We start from the raw sequence: 18551 nt of genomic DNA on the forward strand, positions 1-18551 counted from the left end.
GTGGAAGAACTTGTGAAATAAGCAGAGACGTGCTGTGTTCCGATGGGTGACTAGCGTAGGTAATTGCAATCGTATCGGGCATCGGGCCTATTGGCTATTGGTTAGAGACTAATGAGTGGGCCCCTTTGGCCGGGCCCACTCGTGATGAAATGCCTCCTGCTCCCCTGCAACTGGACACATGCAACCCTCAGCAGCCATACCCAGCTTCGCAAGCTCAATAGCCGCATCTCGTTGATTCGGCGAGTAGCTTCAAAACACGAGCAAGCATTATTCAGCTGTGTTTTTCATAGTGTGGCAAAGCAAAACAAACATGGCACGCACTTTCAGAGTACAGTATTTCTCTATGTTTACAAACTGCTATTTTTTATGGCGGCAGTTTCGAGCTTTATGAGCTCTAGTTTGGCCCTCTTATTAGCGCATTCCAGTCCATGCACTTCTTTTGCGTTCTTCATGTGAAGTGCATGCTGAGCTCTCATGAGCTTCATTTTAAGGAGGTGCTGCCTCCTCTTTCGCTGATTTTCATCTGTAACAGCTTTGAGGCATGTGTCAAGTTCTTCAATAGCTGTCTGTTTTGCGCTCTTCCTGCCTTGCACTGGAGGTGTTTGTGGCAGTGGTTGCGGGGCAGCTGCTACTCTTCCAGGTGGCTGCTCTTCTTCATCTGCAGGTGGTGTATTTTCCCTGTCTTCGACACACTCCACTTGGCTGCTGCCACCGCTGGGGCTCGCTGCAGTGTCCCACTGACAGGTCATATCTGGAAAAACATTGGTAACTGTTAGTTTTCATCACGACTCATGATCACCAAATGCATAAAAGCTGACTTTGCACTATGTAAACAGATAACTTTTGGTTGCACTTCTCTTAGCTAGCAGCTGCAAGCATTTACGAGTCGTCACTGTACCTTGCTGTGTGCACAATTTCAAAGACTGTACTTTGTAAGTGCGGTATTGATCAGCATATGTGTGCTTTATGAAATGCAATAAATTGCAGCCCGCCTATTTCAGCTGGCTTTTTGTCTTCTTATACCTATGACTCGTATGACAATCCACTGGCAGCAGTTTTGGCTGCCCTTGTTGAAATCATTTAGGTGCACGAGAGAAACAGTGGTTTTGCTGGGATTTACTTAAACTCGCTTTTTTTTCTAGCTACCTGATGGTATGGCTGACTGGTGGCATCAATACAGCTGTGTGCAGGGCACTGTCAATCACAGCAGTGCAACCATATCCTGATTCATGCTTGCTGCCACAATGTCCTGCGGCTAGTCTCAGCTTCTTATTTCACAGGGCTCACACAAAGTGGAGCAGGAAGCATATTGTAGCGTACTTGTTGACGAAGGGGGCTTTAATACCAGGCACGAAGACAGGCAAGGCCAAGCAAGCTGGGCAGCAAAAGCGACAGATTCCTCACGACGCGAGCCCTACTTCGTCGTCGTCAGCTATGCGCCACCTGGCAATACTAGGTGGCAATATGCATTATACCTTTGGGAGGCATATGCATTTTATGCAGAAGACTTTTATCACTTTGACAGTACACTCACGAGAAGTTAGCAGCTGAGAACAATCAGTACCAATACAGGAAATGCTTAAACAGCACGTGTACAGGCGGTGTGGGACACTTGTTCCGCTAAATGTAAGTAGTATACCGGGAAATGATTTTGTCCACTACCAACAGACTCCAGTGAAAGCATATGTGACGTGTGAAAGCAGGACCTTGTTGATGGAATCTGCATAAAAGCACAAAGGAGTGGTTATAACACACACAAGCAGCGCTAAATCATGATGTCCTGAAATTGATGCATCTGCAGTGGCATTAGTGTGACCAGCAGTGAACACGTAGAGCCGCCCCGTATTCTTTTTATTTTAAAGGAAGCAATCTGTTCATACGGCTTCCTCTCATGAGGTTTTGCTGCAGCTCCTTTCCTTGTCTATCTCTGCTCGCTGGCATATAGCAGACAACTAGGCCAAACAATTGCCCTGGCAGAACACATACCGTTGGACAGTTCAAGCAGCACCAACTTGCTCCAGCTTGTTCGTCATCTGGCTTTCTGGCACGCTGCCACCTCCTGGGAAAAAAAAAAAAACTAAACGCAGTGTTCTTCATTAGTAGTGACGCAGTCTTTTTTTTTTAATTACCTAAAGATGATCAGCATAGTGCATGAGATGACGAGCATGATACGTGCTCGTGATTTAATAGGTTTAATACTATGTGGTCACATCCACAGCATAAAAGATAACACGTCTTTGAATATGCGACCACCGGTCAGCGTTTTAGAGGGATTGATGGTTGTTTTATGAAGGAAAGAGCGCATGTTTTGCTGTGTTACATTATGGTCACGCTGGGCCTTAGGGCTCCGTAAATTTTTTTATTTTTCATATCTGCATTGTTTTCACTCGCACTGTGGCAAGGTTGTCCCCGCAATACTCATTTGATGCATTATTGTCTAAATAGGTTGATGTTGGAAGAAATAGCGAAGATACTCGAAGAGGAAGATGACGACGTGTCAGCAATTTACATAGAACCACCAGAGGCTAGCAGCTATTCGGATGAGGACTCGGCAGATGAGGATTCTGGCGGGCTCATTGACAATCTGAGCGTGAGGCAGCTGAGAGCCAGAGCCGAAATTGTTTTCACGGACGGACGCCGCATTGGTGGATGTGATTCCGACGACAACGATGACGACCATGGCGGGCAAGGCGACGGAGCATCGAACACCTCGTCACCTGTGGGTGATGAAGGCGTTTCTGCGAAATTACCTCTGACTTCGAAGTGGAAGAAGTGGGATCTTCTAAAAAGTCCTGCCATATTTCCCGACCCAAACTTTTCCTCTTACAGGGACTTTTCCGCTGTGGAATTGTTCGAACTCTTTTTTGATGAAGCCATAGTGGAGCTGCTGGTTGAGCAAACACGAAAATACGCGCTATTTTTGAATATGCCTGATCTGGAGGCCACCAGAGAAGAAATGAGATGCTTTATCGGAGTCCTCATTTTGTCCGGCTATACCCGCTTGCCAGGAAAAAAGTGCTACGGGGACAGCGGCATGGACATGCGAAACACAATAGTCCACAACGCCATGCGAAGAAACCGCTTCGTACAGATAGTGAGGTTTCTGCAGTGTGCGGACAACGCGAGCCTGACACTCAGCGACAAGTTAACAAAGTTGCGCCCATTGATGACACTGTTGAAAGCAAGGTTCGTGAAGCACTTTCAGCCTGTGCATCACTTAGCTATGACGAAAGTATGATTGAATACTACGGTCGCCATGGCTGTAAACAGTTCATACGTGGAAAGCCAATTCGCTTCGGATATAAAGTTTGGTGTCCAAATGCCAAGAATGGCTACCTTGTAAACTTTGAAGTGTATCAAGGCAATCAGGGGAACCCAGGGACGTCTGCAAAATATGAAAAGGAGTTTGGGAAAGCTGCGGCGCCACTTCTTCAAATGATGAACTCCCGGCAGAGGCTCGCCATCTTCCTTTCTTTTTCTATTTTGAGTATTTATTCACGAGCATCCCTTTACTTAGGCATCTCAAGGGACAGGGTTACGAAGGTACGAGCACAGTGAGGCAGAACCCTGTTCCGAAAGAGTGCCCTATCGCTCGACCGGATTTCGTGAAACGCCAACCTCGTGGACACGAAGAGCACATGTTGAGCGACGATGGAATAATCTTTGTCCGTTGGATGGACAATTCTGTAGTAACCTTCGCGAGCACCATACACAGGGTAGAGCCAGTGTCTTCTGCAGACAGGTACTCCCGTGCTCAGAAGAAAAGAAATGAATTACCCCGTCCAAATGCTGTTGCTCAATACAACAGCTTTATGGGAGGTACAGACCAGATGGATGCGAATGTAGGTGCCTACAGGATTGGAATCCATGGCAAGAAATGGTGGTGGCCGATCTTCACATGGCTTTGTGATGTGTCAATCAGCAATGCTTGGGCACTTATTCGTAGCACAGGGTCCGTCACTCAGCTTGAGTTCCGTAGGCAAATTGCACAAAGTTATCTGATGCGATGGGACAATAAACCGAAAGGACCTGGTCGACGAAGAACCCCAAAGACTGGTGACGTCTCGACTGGTGCATGGTGTGACCAAGTGGCCCAATTCGTTGCACCAGTTCCCAATAGCAAGAGGCAAAGATGCGCTGGGGACAATTGCAACAGCGCGGTGCGCACACACTGCTCAAAGTGCGACATTGGCATGTGTGTCCCATGCTTTAAACCGTACCACACTAAATAAGTGGCCAAATATTCACTTAGGAGTATGTTTTTTCATTTCTCGCCACTTGAAAGAACTGCAGATTGGGCTAGTTGGTGTAGATTCATAATGATGGTTCAACAGTGCAAACACACACATACCAAGAAGGAGACAAGACACTCACACAGCACTGAAAAGTTGAATTCGTTGATTTCGCCTTTATGTAGCAGTGTAGCACTGTTCTTAGTATTTCTGTTTCTATTGTAAGCTTTTCATTCCGATATAAATACCCAGCTGTTTTATGTGTACAAGCCAGAGTTTTGCAAATTCCTTCTCTCACCGGTCTAACAAAATTAATGTGCCACAGGGATCCTTAATGGGAAGGCGGGTAACCGTAGAGGGGATACGCGCCTTAACCTAGCCAAGGCGGCCAAGTAGTTTATATGGTTGGAGGATCAGTTGCATCGTTGGCACAGAAGTCAACCACGTCAGCGGAGTGCTTCGGGCTTTTCACCTCTCGGTCCAGCCATGCATGTTGCCTCACGTATTTTTCTTTTCCCTTGAAGTGATAATAAATATTATTATTGTTATTAGCACTTTTAGGCGTTGCGCGAAATTTTCACCTAAAGAATGTGTTTCAGCAGCCTTTGGCGCATCGCCCGGTGAATTATCGTCACACGAGGCTAGTGTTTTCGTTTACTGTTTATAGGTTGACTGTTTAGTACTCGGTTCACAGAAAAAACAATGGCCTTGAGTGATACGCGATACCGACAGTGGTACTGACACTCCAGTGAAACAAACATCTGCGGTGCCGCAGAACTTTGTTCCAAGTAAATTAAATCGCCATGTGCCTTGTTTAGGTAGCCTGCATAGAAAAGGAGTCTTTTGAAGACCAAGTAAAGCGAGTCTGCCACTCCGAAAAGTATTGACATTACAAGGAAGCATTAGATTAATGAAGGCAGTTTTCTCAGCTTATTCACACAATTTCCAATTGCAAATACAAGGAAAATCACGTTTTGTCGCTGTACTACTGCAGACTGCATTTCCATAACTGTCTTTGGCTGTCTGCTTAGTCCAACACAGGGCTGGTGACTCAAGCCAGGCACCAGTCACAGCTTACTGAATCTAGTACATCTACTAAATTTGTTTTACACTCACTACACTTCCACTCTTGTTTTTTTTTTTTTGATTTTCACCCATCTCCACAGCTTGCCATCCATTTTCATTAAAGTAATGCCGCATAAAGTCTGTCCACACAGTTGCGAATACCGCTATGGACATATTCAGACCTTTGCTCGACTGAATCTTCGTCGAGAAGCTTCCTTTTCATAGCATCAGCTGCATTTCTTGCCCCTGTTAGCCACATCAACACTTTGTTTTTTTCTGCCTCACAGTAAGCTGTCCAAAGGCTGTTGCCTGTCAGTCCTTTTTCATTTTTTTTTGGTGAGCCAATGACGTTCAAAACTTGGCCTTTGGGCCGACCACTTTCTCATTCAAGCCGGCACTTAACCATATTCAGTGTGTCTGCGTCTTGGACGGTTCGACCTTGGCAGCTAGAAGACGTTGCAGTGTCAGCGGTGCCATGTGGGACCTCTTCACGTGACATTTGTGTGGCCCTCATTTATGCTTCAGCACTTGCAGACAATGAATTGGGTTTTCCAACACTTCTCTCCTGCCCTTGGCAGACAGCCTCAGTAGTGTCAGAGCTGCCTAGCGAACCCTTTTCATGTGACAGATGCGCATTGTTCATATCTGGCCTGGTGTTAGTGCCCAATGCAATCGGCGTCTTAACATTTTCCTGCTGCAATTGTTCATGCTGCATACCTTCGTCACAATTATCAAAGAACTGCTGATTGCACTGCTCCTGCTGTACCACCTCATTTATGGTAACTTCATTCCCAGCATTCAAACATTCCAGAATGGTTTCCAGAACTTTCAGTCTCTTGTGAATGTTGCTGTTGAGCTTTCTCATGCACGGTCTGCCAGCTTAGATGCAATGACTGCTGCCTATCTAAATTTCTTGTGCACAGAAAGAATTTTTTAATATTTTTGAGTGCTCACCTGCACTGGCTGTCCACCATAATCATCAGTGGCTGTCAAGCCACGACCTTCCACATATTGATCTAAACACCACCACTCAGCTCATATGTTTCTGTCGAATTTTAAAAGACCTGCAGACTTCGGGAGGGCAAATATATGGCGACAAGCAGCAACATAGCTTTCCTGAAAGGGCATGTGCACTGTCCCATCGTAGCACAGAATTTGCTTGCCTCAGTGAGTGCATCAGTACTCTTCTTATGGCAATAGATGGCAACTTGCGTTCAAGCAAGTTCCGCTTGAACGCGATCATAGGCGTACGGTGTGAGCAACCTTGAATACAGTTCACTGGCCTCATCTTCATTTGCTACAACTCTTCTCTTTTGTAGCATAACAGCCACTTTATGCATTTTTTCACTTTGTTGAGTGTAGATGATTGCAAAAAAACTTTTCATCAAACATCTCAAGAGAGCGGATTCATTCAACAAGTTGCTTCAGCTTTACATTCATGCTTTCAGCTCGATTATTTGTTGAATTGAAGAAGTTGCCGCGCTCCCGTTTCAAACCAATTACCCATTCTGCATGAATGGAGTGCTAGTTGGTGTCAATGTACTCCACTACTTTAGCTGCTGTTGATGTCCATAGCAAGGCATAAAGCTCCTCATAAGCATTCTTTGCATACACCATGCGTTGCAGGATATCCAGAGCTGTGTCCTGCTCTCCTCTTCTAAAACCTAATTTCTGCACGCTCACTTTCCTGCCAAAGGCCTATAATGTGCAGTGCAGATGACGGGAAAAGCTCTTTCGCAATGGTTCCTTCTTTTACAGCTTTGTCAGCCATTGTGACTCGCACTGCTCGCCATCTTGGGTTGAGGCTTTTAAAGGTTTCAAAGAACCATCAAAAGGTTTCACCGTATTCTGTTGTGAACAGCCCAACAACTGGTTTCACTTTCCCCGTTATCATTTTCAAACCAGAAAAAACAAGCCATTCTGGTCTTCAGGAGTTTGTTTGTTGCAGCTAGTACAAACAGCACCTCTGGAAAGTCTTGAAATGACTTCCTCATTTGATTGTCTTGAAGAAACACTCCCTGCTGTTCATTATTCTCAATCTGTAAGCAGGCGTACACTTTTAGGTCCTTTACACCACTTAAAAGAACGTCTTGCTGGGCAAGTTGGTAACTGTTCATCTTTGGTTACAGGCACGAAAAAAGAGAGAACACAAGACAGAAAGACTGGATGAAGCGCCACTCACAACTGATTTATTCAGAGAAAACATGCATAGATATATGCTGTCGTACATGCAAGGAATATTGTCATCTTCAAAGTTGATATGATAGTGAAGGGTGAAAAAATTGCTCTCAGCCTTGTACAAAGATATTGATGTGTCACTAACGCACATGCTTCCTTTTTTTTTGCAATAAAAAAAAGCTTCGATTAGTTCCCTAGCTTTTGTGTCTGCTTTTTGACAGAATTCGTGCACTAGAAAAACATGGCTCACAAGAGCGTGACGGGCAAGACCTTATATGCTTAGGCATATTTGGGCCTTCTTTATTTTCCGTCAAAAAAAAAACCATTGGAACCAATTGGACATTCCAGTTGGAACTAAATGGACATTCCCATTGCTTCCAATTGGATTTCCCAATTGGAACCAATTGGTTCCAGTTGTGTTTTTAGCCCCCGACCAATTGGATGCAACTGGACTAGCCAATTGGACCCGTTAGGCGAGGCAGTTATTTCACCCAGAAAATATTCCCAAAATATGTTACGTTCATTGAGAAAGGTAGCTAAATGCTTGAATAATATGGTCTAGGATCTTGGATAAATATTTCTACAACTTAACACATTTTAATGTGCAAAAGGAAAACTGATTTATGAGGACTGCAGGGAGACACTCTGACTAGTGCCAATCAACATTTTTCTACGGAATTGAAATTAACATGCTTTTATGGAAATCAAAGCCAACAGACACACATGCATCACACACAAGCAACACTGCACATTCAGGCACAAGTAGCATACATTAGCTCAATATGTACATCCAGAGAACACACTTCTGCTCCAACTTATATACCCAATTTATTAGGCTCTCATGCTGGGGCCAGTGACGCTTGCCCACTGAGCACAGTTATTTAATTTAATTTCAGCTCCAGTGGTGGTGTAGGTGATGAGAACAATTTATTAGGCTCAGCTGTTGATAGCTCTTATTGTAAGTACCATATTAGTTCTACCTTTTTCGTCAAACATGCAAACATTCATTGGACAAATTGGGTGCAGTTGGGCGGACCAATTGGATGCAATGGGTAAGACCAATTGGGCTCACCAATTGGAAACCCAAATGGTCCAATTGGATAGTCCATTTGGACCATCCAATTGGAACACCATTCCAATTGGAAACTGAACTCGTCCAATTGGAACCCATTGGAAATCCAATTGGTTCCAATGGTTTTTTTGACTGGGTTGCTCAACATTTTGTGTTCACTGATCACTTTTCACATTTGATTTGTATTTTTCAGTCAAAGCACGCACAACTTCTGACAAGTCGTTGCTTGTATTAGCCACCATTCCTTTAGCTGCTATATTCGACAAGTCTTTCAGGAGCACAGCATGTCCACTTTCGTTTTGCATTTCTTCCATTACCATCACTTTATTAGCCTTGAGCTGCGAAAAGGTTACGCGCCCTCTTCTGCAAGTCGGGCGCAAGTCGCCTTTGTTGGGGCAGGTGCCTGAACAGTTCTTCAGTGATGGCGTGATTGTGCTGAAGGTTCAGAGAGCGCACTTAAAGATGAGTGCCTCCCTTGTTTGCAGCAATATAAATGCTGAATGTGCAGTCTTGCTTGAATGATCTTGAATAATGAGAAAAAAAAAACATAAGTGGCGATACAATAAAATTAAGGAACAGGCCAAAGCATAATTGAGCCTGAAGACGAAACAGATGACCAAAAAACATCCTGAACTGCGCATCACAAACATTTAACGGTACTGTTCGTAACCAAACAGAGCTGACGAACATTAATTGTTAGCAAACGCTAGGGGCCACGAACGGTACAGCGTACATTCAGCTATCAGAACTGAGGAGACACCACTAGGGCCTTTCTGTTACAATGGAGGGAGGGGTCGAAAAAGCAAGAGATACTGCCTTCAAATACAGGCAAGCTATGCTACTTTTGATAATAGATCTGTTTGATTGGGGCTGAGCTTGCTGCACCAGGCCAAGGAGTGCAGTATATTTGCGTTCTTTTGGCAGTGCAGCAGCGGAGTGCAAGTTACATTTGAACATCCTGAACCGACAGTGTAGGCCTCCGCAGAACTGATCCAGCCGGTGCACCCAAGTCGAACAGAATTTCTTATGACATGTGGTGTCGCGAATGACAGTTACGCCCTCTGGAACGATACCAATTGGTCTCTTCGATCTGTTGTCCCGGACTCCCCGGAAATGTGCGGTACCTCTTCCTGATATTCGACCTACAACAATCTGCAACAGTCTCAAGATGTCCGGGACAGTTCAGAACTTAGCAGACACCTTGAGAACTGCTTTAAACAAGATTGTTGTCATCATCAGGTTTCTTCGATTTGCTAAGTGACAACATGCATCAAAGCAGTGGACTTACGTTGGCTTCCGCGTGCCTTTGGTGCTGATCAAGAATTTCATACTGCCGTGGATGCAGCAGTAGCGCACTTGATAATATTTCAGTGCTTCCGACCTCTTCTTGGCGGTCAGACTAACGCGTTTTTTTTTTGCCGCTTCGGTTGTCCTCGTATCTCTCTTCCACAGCTGCACGCAGTTCGCAGCACTGAACTTGTTTATCTTCTTTTCGATTTCCGAGAACAAAGAAAAACAGTCGTTGACTGCTGTTGGACTCGACGCGCCCTCTGCAGCGTTGACAATTGGCGCCAGCGGGACTGGGTTACGTGAATAACGGCCGGTTTCAGCACGCTGAGTGTGTGTGTATTCAACGCCTCCTTTATAAAACTATGCCTGTCAGTTCCGGCGCCACACAATAGGGCCGCCGCGGACGCCGCGCTTCACGTGCCGCTCGCACCGCGGCGCTGCTAGCTGCCACTACGCCGTCGTACAGAACGTGCTGGAACATATGCGCCGCGCCGAACTTGCGCTGCTAATGTTGGTTGTAGAGTTGCATATTGCACTATATTTAATTTAGTTCGTAGTGTATGCTAACGAAGCACTGCTCAAGTGTTATTTAAAGTGATACAAGCGATATGATTGCGTGAGATAGCCGCTGCGGCAGTCGCGAGCAGTTTCGTTTGTTCGTTCAGGTGTTTTAATGTCGTGTAGCCCACTAGCCAAACACTTCAGCTGTCGCTCACGGGGCTGGGCAGGAACGCAAAGCGTAATAATAGCCAAAAACTGTGCTTTTCCTCGATTTTATGATTCGCCCTGCTTTTTAACAAGCTTTCGGTTCGTTCCTACGGCCCAAATTTTCTTACACCCAACAACATGAGACATTTAATAAATTAACATTTATTTGCAGTACTTATCACATGCCTAGCTGCAACAGTTGACACGATATACTACAATTTTAGCAGCTTCCGCGAGAGTGGCTTCTTTGCGTACATCTTGGCGACTGAATTCCTGTCTGTGATATTAAAAGCATGGTTAGTCAGCAGCGGTTTTATGAATTTGCGGCACAAGAGTTGAAGGAACATCTTCCTGTGGCCTGGCTCTTCGTTCTTGCACACCAAAATGGGCATGTCCACAAGCACATCAACAGCATGCTCCACACTTGTTTCTAATGGTTTCGAAATTGACTTCCTGTAAAATAGCATGATGTCCACAAACCGCTTGAGACCTATCAATACTGACACTAACTCTTTGGTTGGATACTTTAGTCCACCGCGGTCTTGGTGAGCAATCAGCCCATCAACAGGGGCATTGCCCTTTGGTTTTTCCACAAGTTGAATGCAGGTCTCGCAGCTGACCCTTTCTGACAAGACCCTGGCCAGGTATCCACCAATCAGGGCAATACTAGCCACTTCGGGGTTGGGGAGCCATGGTGTAGTGCAAAGATCTCGCAGCCTGTTTTTTGCTGCTGATGGGAAAAAACCTTTGCTTGCGCAGCTGCGTTTCTGAGTGTTTCCATTGGAAAGCGCTGCATCAGTACAGAATGAGGAGGAGCTATTGACATTGCTTCGAACTGATGCAGACACAATACCAGTCTTCAACATCTTCTCAAGTCCGCACACTACAGTCTTCACGTCCATTGCATCATTGCAACCTGATGTCCTTCGAAGGAATCCGAACAGTGCCTCAATTGGATCACTCGAAAACTTTCTAGACAAAACAAATATGAACTTCTTTTCCTTCAAAAGGAAACGAATGCATGCCACATTCGATGCTGTTGTTAGGACCAGTGCTCTGTACGTCTCACTGGTGAGGAAATTGTCAGGGTGGCTATCCTTTCTCAGCCTTTCAATGTATTCAAGGAAGTCAGTCTCCAGCCACTTCAACCTCATGTCATCAACATCACTGAAATGCCGGCTATCAGGGTCATTTCTGTGGATGTGCTGCTGGGTGTTGCTGACATCCATCAGTGAAAACCACTTGTGCATCGTCGACATAAATTCCACAGTTGGGCCCACTGACTTGAACTCCAAATCACAGGTGTGGCCGGCTTGGTCTCTTAGATACTGGAGTGCAGCAGTAACTGGCGGAGAGAAGATTTGCACTGCATGCCTGACACTCATCTTCTCAATATTTGACGGATAGAGATGTTTCCGTGTTAAGTATCTTATTGGCTTCACAGTTGAGCCTCTCTGCATTCTGTAGAGTTCTTTCAAAGGGGCTGATGAAATTTGCTTTTTGCCACCTATCTCCTTTGCAAGAAATTGTGACCTAACATTCTTAATAATGTGGGATTGGTCAAAAGCAAGATAAAGCCGTCTTGAAGGATCCGCTGGATGTGGAGCAGATATTTTGGCTGTTCCCTTGCTTAAAATGTCCATGGCAGCAACGTTTGTTTTGTGGTTATCAGTAACAAGACGAACTATTTCAAAACCAAGTTCCTCTGTCTTCTTGACAACGTGAACAATGGTATGCGCTAGCTCGGCTCCTGTGCAGGCCTTAGTAAAAAAGTACCCTACAGGTATCTTAAAGCGTGTTGACAGACCACAGAGCAAGAAACAAAGCAATGAATTTGCTAACTGGTCGCTGTCACTTGGTGTCAGATGGTCCAGGTCAACGCTCATATTCACATCGCCAACAAAAGCATCTCGTTGTTTATTATATTCAAGCTTTTGCTTGATGTGCATTTCATCAACTACCAAACTGCACACTTTTGACTGAGATGTTGTTAGGCCTTGAAGCTCTGTTTTGAGCCTGCAGCGAACCAGAGGGCTGAAACCAATTTCCCCACTTGCCGACCCAATATACTTTTGCAGAGTGTTCCTGCACGGCAGACGTAGAAGATGTTCAGACCGCACGTATTCATAGGCCTTGGTCGAAAGATTCCTCAGAATCACGCAGTTCCTCACGGTGGTTTCAGACCACGTTGGTCTCTTCCTACCGTAATTCGTAACCTGGTCCACAATGAATACAGCCTTTGCCTTGTTCTGGTGCGCATCGGCGACAACGTCCACAAAGGCACTTACACTGCAGTCCTCCTTCAGCTTGCGAAGTTCTTCCTTGTATCTGTCAATCGTCTGTTGCAACCTGACGATCTGTAACCGAAGGGATCTCTCTTTGGCTCTCTGTTTTCGGCGATCTACGAAGCTGCTTGTAGTTGTAGCCCAGTCCGTCTGTGTCGAAAATGTTCGCTTCGCAAACGCCGCTGTCCTGTCAGTTAACGATTCGGTATGCACCGTCGTCGCTACAGAGCATAACGTGTCACCCAAAGTGGGAGCTGCGTTAGAGCATGCTGGCCTGTTAGTTGGCGACGGCGCGAAGGCTGGTCGCGCAACAGCTACTGACGCGACGGCAGGGTAGCCAGCGTCTTCATTCTCATCGATAGGCCGCGTATCGTCAAAGCCGGCACCAGTTAATACTTTCCGCTTTTTACATGCCTCCTCCTGGCTGCAGTCGAGCTGCACTGCACGCTTTCGACTACTTGGATCACTGCGTACCTTGGCAAATGCAGGCTTCATATACGAGGGGTAGCACGGGAACACGCTGGGCACGGCTGCCTTCTTCAGTTGCCGAATTTTGGTATTCTCCCTGAAGTCCGAGGCAAGAAAGTGCTTACTGCAAACGACGGAGTAATTCGACGTCGTGTTCGGCTCCCAGTTCTTTCGCGAGATCACCTTTAGCCACTGTTGGCGCAACTCGAGGTCGGCAGGAATCTCGTGGAACGATACCCCGGCGTCTTTCTTTTTTGCACTTGATGTGCACATAGGCACACAGCAGTACCTCATTCTTCACGCTCTCAGAAGACAAACAGAAGCAAACCAAACGTCACGGCATATTCCTGCGCACGTTGACACCAGAGAATAATATTTTGCTTTGTTGATCTCGCACACCAACGTACGAACACGGTCGGGCCAGACGGGACTAGTGTCAGCCGGCAGCGCCACGAGCGGCAAGCGCTGGCAAATGGGAAAGAGGGACAGGAAAGAGGGTGATTTAGCAAGGGGGGCTCTTTTGACAGGCATAGTTTTATAAAGGAGGCGTTGGTGTATTTGTATTCGCAAGTTCCGCGACCTATAGGTGGCGCGACGAGCCATTCAATATCAGGTATCAGGTGCAATCAGGTGCAATTGCTGGCAAAAGGACATGGCTAGGGGTAGTTTATTTAGGGACCGGGGACAAATGCAGGCAAGAAAACAAGGATCTAGTTAAGTGCCTCAATGACGATATAAAGCAGATTGGAGACGGTGTCGATATTATTTTGCTTGGAGACATGAACGGCCACATCGAGGATCTGGATGGATACACAGATTGTAACGGGAAGTTAATGCTAGACTTGTGTGAGCGGCACAACTTAGTTATTGTCAATAGAGAAACTAAATGTGAGGGTCAAATCACGTGGGAATCCCGTAACAGGCAAACAACCATTGACTACTGTCTAATGTCGCAGGGCATCTATAGCAAGCTCGCAATAATGGAAATAGACGAAGAGGGGAAGGACAGCCTAGGAAGTGATCATAAACGTATTAGTCTACAGTTGGGAGCCCTAGTCAAAAGAGAAATGCAACGAAGTCCAAAAGACAACGCAAAATTAAATGATGAACAAATAGCGCTAATATCAGCCGATATAGAAGAAATAATTGAGAAACGCCACATGGAAAATTGGGATTATAATCAGTTGGAACTGCTCATCGCTACAAAAATGAAACAAGTGAAAGGAGTTAACCGCTGGAGAGGAAAGAGGAAGCCACGAAGCTGGTGGAATATGGAAATTAAGGAGGCCATCGAACAACGACGGGTGGCTTCAAGGGAACACAGAGAAGCAAAGAGGGCGCAGTTATCTGTAGAGGAAATAGGAAAAAAATGGGAATCTTATCGACAAAAGAAACAGCAAGTTCAGGTCCTAGTCCAGGCTAAAATAAAGCAGTCCTCTGATAAATGGCTGGCTGAAGTTCGCGAGGCAAATAAAGGGGGGCCAAGAAAATTCTGGAACCATATAAGCTGGTTGGGAAAAACAAATCAAAGAAAGCAGGAACAGATTATAGATGCTGAGGGAAAATGTTTGGAGGGAGACGATGCTGTGGACTACATTACGTCATTTATAGCTGCGTCTTTTAGCGACGCCAATGGGGTAATCTCCCCAAGTGAGGCGGCAACACAGGACAGCACAAAAGAGAACAGCTTAGAACTGACTAGTCTTAACTGGGAAAAGGCGGAAGCGAATATCCCTAAAACCACTTCCGCAGGGATAGACGAAATTCCAATTAAGCTGATTAATGAACTTGGCCCAAGAAGCAAGGACGCGCTGATAAAAGCATTGGAGGCAGTCATAACAAATCAGCAAATTCCGCACAGCTGGAGACAGAGTAAAATGAATTTGATTTATAAAGGGAAAGGAGATAAGATGAACATAAAATCCTTCCGTCCGATTACGATAACATCTGTTATGTACAGGCTGGCAATGCAGGCGGTGAAATTAAAAATGCAGTCATGGGTAGAAGGGAATAGGATACTCGGAGAACTTCAGAATGGGTTCAGAAGGGGTAGGCGGTTAGATGATAGCCTGTTCGTGCTTACCCAATGCATAGAAATAGCTAAGGCGGAAAATAGACCTCTGTTTATAGCCTTTCTAGACATAAGCGGTGCATACGATAACGTGAACAGGGAACTCCTGTGGAGCATATTGAAAGATTTAGGTATTGGTGATGAGGTAATTGATTTTCTACAGGAAATCTACCGAGATAATGAAGTTGAAATTACATGGGAAGGGAAAAAAAGTACCACAACTGTAGGGGTGCACAAAGGATTAAGGCAAGGTTGCCCTCTATCACCGCTGCTGTTCATGCTTTACGTGATAAATATGGAAAGAAGGCTAGAAGAAAGTAATCTGGGTTATAATCTATCGTACAGATTAGGCGGAAATGTAGTTGAGCAGCGACTCCCGGGTTTAATGTATGCGGACGATATTGTACTGTTAGCAGATAGCCAGGAAGATTTACAAACTTTGGTTAATTGCTGTGGAGACGAAGGAGACGCTCTAGGATTCAGTTTTAGCGCAACTAAATCAGGTGTGATGATTTTTAACGATACAACTGATCAGGTGCTTACAATACAAGGCCACGAAATACCCAAAGTGGCCGAATACAAATACCTCGGGATATGGCTAAACGAAGGGCAGATATACACGGAAAAGCATGAACAGGCTCTTCGGGCAAAAGGACGAAGAGACGCCGGGATAATGAAACATAGGGCATTATGGGGGTACAACAAATATGAAGTACTAAGAGGTATTTGGAAAGGAATAATGGTGCCGGGACTTACTTTCGGCAATGCGGTTCTGTGCTTAAGGGCAGAAGTTCAGTCGAGATTAGACGTAAATCAGAGAGCTGTTGGAAGATTAGCACTAGGTGCCCACGGCAAAACCACAAACGAGGCAGTACAAGGGGATATGGGCTGGGCATCATTCGAGGCACGGGAAGCTAAGAGTAAAATACTATATGAAGAACGCCTGAGGAAATTGGACGATAACAGATGGGCAGCTAAGGTATTTAAATATTTATACAGAAAGAACGTTGACTCACAGTGGCGGAAAAGAACTAGAAAACTAACCAGTAAGTATGCCGGTCATGAGGACGGAGAAAGAAAGAGCATTAAACGACAGGTTAAAAACGCGGAAGTTAAAAATTGGATGAATTCAATGGAAAAGAAACATAGTGTAGAACTATATCGATTCTGGAAAAGGCAGATCAGGAAAGAATTTTTCTATGATAACTCAAGAGGCAGTGCCCTACTTTTTGAAGCTAGATCAGGGTGTCTTAGAACGCGCAGCTACAAAAAGAAATTTAACGAAGAAGATGACACATGTGCAGTGTGTGGTAGATCTGTGGAAACAATTGAACACCTCATAATCAAATGTGATGGTATCCATCCGGATGCCGATGCAGGCACAGTCACTCTTTCTGAGGCCCTAGGGTTTAAAGATAACAATGGTCATGTAAATAAATCTGCAGTGGAAGTCAGCAAAAAGCGATTGGAGGATTGGTGGCTGAAAAGCAGAGATGTGGCATAAGGTTAGAATGGTAGGAAACCGTAGGCAAAGTTGATGGAGAATCTTAATGAGAATTGCCAACACAGTAAACAAAAAAAATAATAAATAAAGAAAAGCTGAGCATGGTGGCAATTGCCACCACCCCGTTTCAAAGGGGGCGCTCCTATCCATCCATCCATCCATCCATCCATCCTATGGCTGCCTTAGAGGTGGTCAAGCTAGCCGAGACCCGATGTTTACATGCTTTTTCGCCGTTGCTTGCCGTCGAGGAAAGGCGCTGCGGAAAGTGCCTTTGCCATTCTCTCAGGCGCCAATGTTAGGGGATGTCCCGTGTCCCGTTCTGGGAAGAGTTTTGGTCGCGCACACGTGCGCCCGCCGATGGCTCCTTACCCTCTCCTTCGAGGTCGAGAAACGGCCGTCGCCCCTTCCTTCACGGCCGAGAGACACTGCTGGCTAACCTTTGCAGCAGCTGTTATCGGCGGCTGCTGCGGAGGGAAGCGTGGCGGCGCAACTAGGGGACGGAGGCCCCTAAATCAACTGTCGGCGGAAACGCGTCTGTTTGGATTCTCAAGTTCGCTCAAAACCGACACCGGACCGACAACGAAAGGGAGTCCATCACGGTGCGGAACGGCTCCGACATGACAGCGAGAATGTATATATCACCTTAGTTGGCGCCAAAGGACTGCTAATTCCACGGAACGATGGGTGAGCAAAATACACAAGTCGACCATCTGTGCGTGGGAGGACCGGCGAGAGTGAATGTCCCGCCTTTTTGTCGCGGTGGGAGGATCGGCGAGAGGGTGATGTTCCGCCCTTTTGTGGGCGGTTTTCATCAAGGAATGTGATTGGCGATCTTCGAACAACCAAGTTTCCCCAGATAGGTACCTGGGGAATTGAGAATGTATAAAAGGTGGCTTCAGTGTGCTTCTAGGGGGTGGACTCCTTATAACCTGCTATGTAAATAAAATCGTCTAGCTTTTCTGGCAGTAACCGGCTGCATCGTATTCCGCACTTTGCTGGAGAAAAGAACAACTTAGGAGACCATCCCGAGGTACGAGCTACGTCGCTCTAACTTATCTGGCGCAGTCGACAGGATCTCCAAAGATGGGCGAATGAGAACAGCAGCGGTGGACGACGGACGAGACTGGTGGCGGGGACGGCGGACCCAAGAATGTCACTGAGGAGCCAGTGGCCTGCCAAAGCGAGTCCCTCCAGACCTGTGGATGAAGAGAGCACTGCGGAGCGACTCTTCAGAAGTCAGGCGAGTGCCTCTTGGTTTCCTGTCGGGCGCAGTTGGTGACAATGCCATATAACTTGCGAGACAGGGAGGTTAACACCACAGATGTGGAGTCGGACGGGGTTGAAAGCTTGCAGGAGTTGGCGGTGACCAGTGACGCGGTGGGGGATCTGAGTAGCGCCATGGCGGAAACAGCGTCGGAGCAGCAGATGAAAATGCTGGAGCTTCGATTTAAAATTGCTGAAGCAGAAAAAGAAAAGCAGCGCTTAATTCTGGAGAGCCAGGAGTTGCGAGCCCAAGAGCGGGCTGAGTCCCACGAAGAAGGCAACAGCGGAGCGCTAGCTGCATGTGGATAGGTCAGAGGAGGATAGGCGCCTAAAATATGCATCCTTATTGAAAGGAGTACTAGCACCGATGCCGAGTCGGGAATTCCTAGTGTTCGGGTGGTTTGAGGATTTGGAG

At 46.1% G+C, this 18551-nt stretch overlaps 1 long non-coding RNA gene across 2 annotated transcripts in view; it reads left to right on the top strand.

The window, feature by feature from the left end:
• LOC149332967 (uncharacterized) overlaps window positions 1-18551 on the top strand; it is a 77337-nt gene that overhangs the window by 57349 nt on the left and 1437 nt on the right. For both annotated transcript variants that reach the window (XR_016285272.1, XR_016285271.1), the window contains exon 3: window positions 17939-18113. This is a non-coding gene — a long non-coding RNA (uncharacterized LOC149332967). The remainder of the gene's footprint in view (window positions 1-17938; window positions 18114-18551) is intronic.

The sequence above is a fragment of the Amblyomma mixtum genome, chromosome 8 (assembly GCF_055824585.1).
Source record: "Amblyomma mixtum isolate Tamu chromosome 8, ASM5582458v1, whole genome shotgun sequence".
In the NCBI taxonomy this organism is placed as follows: Eukaryota; Metazoa; Arthropoda; class Arachnida; order Ixodida; family Ixodidae; genus Amblyomma; species Amblyomma mixtum.